Raw genomic sequence first — 5,743 nt, forward strand, 5'->3', positions numbered from 1 at the left:
ATAATCCAGCAAGATACATGCAAATTAAACTTATAAGAGATAGCAACCAACAACTTCTGAACTAGCTATTCTAGGTTCAGGACAGAATATTTGTGGCACATGTAGTCACACATACCTACAAAAATAATCAAACACATTGCACACCTCCAAGAGGAGCTATTCTCACAAAATGCAGTATGAGTGGTGACCCTGAGGTGGGACAGTCTCCATTCACTACTGAATCAAGCACACCAGCACCAGGATACACAGTCTACATTATACCATAGATAACATATTCCTTTCATAAAAGATGCATTTGTTGTGGAGTGTACTTTGACATAAAGTTACTGGCTTAAATCAAGGTAGTTTATCAGAAATATTTCTATGAAATAAATATGACCATTTTATTAAGTAATCACGACTTCACTACATCTTAGGTATTAACTCACATGACTCGGGAACTAGACTGACTGTGTAAGAATCTGGCTTTAATACTCATTAGTTATGTGTCATTAATTAATTTATTTGACATCACCCTGATTCAGTTTTCTCATCTTTATAATAGAATTTTTCCCATAAAGGTTTTGTAAGAATTAAGTGAATTGTTACAGATAAAGTGCCTAGACCAGTGCCGTGCAGATGGTAAGTACTACCTAATTGTTAGCCATTGTTTTTGTTGCTGTTTATATTGTTGTTGGCATTTTATACTACTGAGCATCATCTTTATGTGGAAGACATCGTTAACTGTCCTTAGGACAAAGAATAGTATTTGAATGCCCTGAGCAATTGGTCAATACCAGAAGTGAGAGTCAAAATATTGAACAATTCTGATATGGGCCCTCAACCAATCAGAGGGGAGACCAGCTATAAACAACATCTATGGCTGTACTGGTGCATACTTGTTCAATATCAGCCCTGGTCATAGTCTGTGAACAATACAAAGTGGAAAACCATCTCAGTTAGAAAGCTCATAAATGTTTGTGCTCAGCCATAGCAAGTGTCTAGCACTCCAGGATAGGCATTTACCTCATTTGCTCCTATTTTTAATCCCCCTTTCAAATTCTGTCTTTGCAATCTGTTGTAACCACTCTGGAAAAAGGTGTCAGAATGATTTAGTTCTCCCATAGTATTTCAGATATATACAAAACTAGTGTGAAAAAGACCTCTGGCAGCCCAAATCTTTATGAACTTAGAGAGGAAATTAAGCTGCATATTAAAAACTCACACCAAATTCTTCAGCTCAGAGTGCATATAAAAAAATTGTGTGTGTGTGTAGTTTAAAAACAAAGAGAAAGTGAGACAGAACAAAATGCATGGAAAGAGAAAAATAGAAACAAAAACAGAGGAACACACTAATGTTAAGATTCATAGCAAAGAAACAGGAAATACAGTGAAATTATTTTCCTTACATTTTATTTATTTTTTTAAAGATTTTTTTGATGTGGACCATTTTTAAACTCTTTATTGAATTTGTTACAATTTTGCTTCTGTTTTTTATGTTTTGGTTTTTGGCTGCGAGGCATGTGGGATCCTAGCTCCCCGACCAGGGATTGAACCCCCACCCCCTGCACTGGAAGGCAAAGTCTTAACCACTGGACCACCAGGGAAATCCCTTCCCTTACATTATTTTTTTAAAATAAATTTATTTATTTTTGGCTGTGTTGGGTCTTCATTGCTGCATGCGGGCTTTCTCTAGTTGCGGTGAGCAGGGGCTACTCTCCATTGTGGTGTGCGGGCTTCTCATTGCGGTGGCTTCTCTTGTTGCAGAGCACAGGCTCTAGGCGCGTGGGCTTCAGTAGTTGTGGCTCGCGGGCTCTAGAGCGCAGGCTCAGTAGTTGGTGGCACACGGGCTTAGTTGCTCTGCGGCCTCTGGGATATTCCTGGAACAGGGCTAGAACCCATACCCCTGCATTGGCAGGCGGATTCTTAACCACTGCACCACCAGGGAAGTCCCTCCTTACATTTTAATGTGATAACATTTTGTACAGTGTAAAATAGAGAAATAAATGGTGCATCTGTCCCTTTAAAATAAACTAGCTTTTAGTCTAGGATTCAAGCACATTTCTGTGGGTGTCCCTTTCATGGAACTAGTTGTACTCAAGAGCTAGTAACTACGGTTGTGAAAGCAGTACAGTCTTCCAGCTTCTAGAGAAAAGAAGTGCAGAAAACAGAAAGGAGTCCATTCAAGAGTAACCAAATGGGGCTTCCCTGGTGGCTCAGTGGTTGGGAGTCCGCCTGCCGATGCAGGGGACACGGGTTCGTACCCCAGTCTGGGAGGATCCCGCGTGCCACGGAGTGGTTGGGCCCGTGAGCCATGGCCGCTGAGCCTGCGTGTCCAGAGCTTGTGGTCCACGGCAGGAGAGGCCACAGCAGTAAGAGGCCCACGTACAGCAAAAAAAAAAAAAAAGAGTAACCAAATGAATGGCTCAATACAGATTTAGAATACTCTGTATCCTAAATGTAGCCCAATATCAAAATAGATCAATAAAGAGTTCCATCATGCTAAGTATACAAACATGAATTCAAATACACTAAAGCAAAATCCAAGAATATAGAGCAGATTTTTAAAAAGAGAAGAGAATAAAGAACAAATATTTTAATGCATTGTTACTTTAATTGAATAGGCTGAACTTACAGCTTTCTGTTTACATATTTCAAAGGTTGATTTGAAACATAAGTTGTCAAGTTATGATGTATGGGAAAGAGCTATGAACAAATAACCAGTCTGAGTTTTAATATCAGCTCTGCCACTAACTTGGCTGTGAGACCTTGGACTACTCATCTCCTCTCTCCAAACATTAATCTTCTTATTTGATTTAGATCAGCGATGCTTCGAATTGCTTTGATTGAGACCCACGGTAAGAAATATACTTTACAGTATGTATTGTATGAGACCCAGCATAGTTTGAAAACACTACACTGGATGATCCTAGGATCCATCCAGAGCTGATACTCTATGACTAAGTTTAATTATGCTGGTTTTGACACTGCAGGAGTCTCTCATTATCTTAATCAGATGTCTTCTGAAAATGCAGTGAAAAGTAAATTTTTAAAAAGTGGAATGCTCTATTTCATTGTTTTTCATGAGAAAAGTAATAGTGTATTCCCAGCTCATCTAGTAACACTAATCATCTTCCCAAAATACTCCTAAAGTGCTGTTAAATACCTGTGTAATAATTCATCAAGGATTTTGGTATAATATAAAATAATTAAAAGACAAGTTTTCCAATTAATTGGCAATGAAGCTATTAGTGTTTTTTGGGTTTTGTTTTGTTTTGTTTTGTTTTGTTTTGGTACGTGGGCCTCTCAGTGTTGTGGCCCCTCCCGTTGCGGAGCACAGGCTCTGGACGCGCAGGCCCAACGTCCATGGCTCACGGGCCCAGCCGCTTCATGGCACGCAGGATCCTTCCGGACCGGGGCACGAACCCACGTCCCCCACATCGGCAGGCGGACTCCCAACCACTGTGCCACCAGGGAAGCCTGCTATTAGTGTTTTTGTGCACTATGAGCAGTGGTGTGCTGGAGCTGTTCACAGTGGCTTGGCTCACAGAGCCCATTTTTTAAATTACAAGAAATATCTGAACCAGTTGTTAAACAGTAGCTTGAAACAGGCTATAGTAGAAGTATTTACACCACAGGAATCACCAAGTGCTTCATATCAAGGTTTTCTTCCTCTCCCCAAATCCAGACCCAATTGTTAAACATTTACCAGACTGTAAAGTACAGAGCTAGAGAAAAGAAGCCATGACTCAGAGGGTTAGATGGTGGTGCTTTCACCCTATTTTGATACATAGTAGTTTTGGTCGTTTTTCTTCCAATAATGTCAATATTAACAATTGTTAATTACCATTGTAGATACAGGTGTATGTGCCAAGAATTACACTAAACTTTTCATGTAATCTTTACAACCCTTCAATGTAGTTATATTCCTATATTTAGACCCTGAGAAAATACATTGTGCAAATTGCCACAAGTAGTAAATGTTGGAATTTGAACTCAAAACTGTTGGATAGTATATCCCATGTACTTTTTCTTTAACACTTCCTTATCGCCATCTGGAGAAATTCTACCAATATTTCAATGTCCTATTCAAACATGTCATTTCCATTAATTCTTCTCTACTACATATATTAGAATTGGCTTGTCATCCTTTTAACTCTTATCATTATGTCTGATTTTCTTATAGCATTTAGCATATGCTTCCATGTGTCCAAATTATATCTGCTTCTTACTCCCTCTCCTATTTTGTGCTCAAGAACTTTTCATACATGGATCTAAGAACGAATGAAAGTAGAGGGTGACTGCTAATGAGTATGAGGTTTCTTTTGGGAACAATGTAAATGCTATGGAATTAGATAGTGGTAATGATTACACAATCGTGAATTAAAAATGGAGAAAAGACAGTCTCTTTAATAAGTGGTGCTGGGAAAACTGGACAGCTACATGTAAAAGAGTGAAATTAGAACATTCTCTAACACCATATGCAAAAATAAGCTCAAAATGGATTAAAGAAGTAAATGTAAGACTGGATACTATAAAATTCCTAGAAGAAAACATAGGCAGAACGCTCTTTCACATAAACTGCAGCAATATTTTTTTGCATCTGTCTCCTAAAGCAAATAAAAGCAAAAATAAACAAATGAGACCTAATTAAACTTAAAAGCTTTTGCACAACAAAGGAAACCATTGACAAAATGAAAAGACACCCTACTGAATGGGAGAAAATATTTGCAAATGATATGACAGATAAGGCATTAATAACCAATATATATAAACAGCTCATACAGCTCAACATCAAAAAAACAGATGAATAAAAAACAGGCAGAAGAACTGAATAGATATTTTTCCAAAGAGGAAATGCAGGTGGCAATAGGCACATGAAAAGATGCTCAACATTGCTAATCATTAGGGAAATGCAAATCAAAACCACAGTGAGATATCTCCTCACACCTGTCAGAATGGCTGTCATCAAAAAGAACACAAATAACAAATGTTGGTGAGGATGTGGAGAAAAGGGAACCATTGTACACCGTTGATTGGAATATAAATTGGTGCCACCACTGTGGAAAACAGTATGGAGGTTTTTCAAAAAAACTAAAAATAGAACTAGAACATGACCCAGCAATTCTACTCTTGGATATATAGCTGAAAAAAACAAAAACACTAATTTGAAAATATACATGCTCCCCAGTGTTCATAGCACTATTATTTATGACTGTCAAGATATAGAAGCAACCTAAGTGTCCATCAACAGATGAATGGATAAAGAAGATGTGGTATATATATATATACATATATATATACATATATATATGTATATATATGTATATATATATATATACACACATACACAATGCAATACTACTCAGCCATAAAAAAGAATGAAATTTGGCCATTTGCAGCAACATGGGTGGACTTGGAGGGCATGCTCTCAAAGACAGAAAAGACAGACAAAGACAAATACTGTACAATATCACTTATATGTGGAATCTAATAAATACAACAAACTAGTGAATATAACAAAAAAGAAGCAGACTCACAGATATAGAGAACAAACTAGTGGTTACCCGGGGGGGAGAGGCAAGGAAGGGCAACATAGGAGTGGGGGTTGGATTGGGAGGTACAAATTATTGGGCATAAAATAGGCTCAAGGATGGGGAATATAGCCAATACTTTGTAATAACTGTAAATGGAAAGTAACCTTTAAAAATTGTAAGAAAATTTTAAAAAAATTTTCAAGTTCAATTTAAACAATCACCAACTC

The sequence above is a fragment of the Mesoplodon bidens genome (assembly GCF_964165515.1).
Source record: "Mesoplodon bidens genome assembly, chromosome: X".
Classification (NCBI taxonomy): domain Eukaryota; kingdom Metazoa; phylum Chordata; class Mammalia; order Artiodactyla; family Ziphiidae; genus Mesoplodon; species Mesoplodon bidens.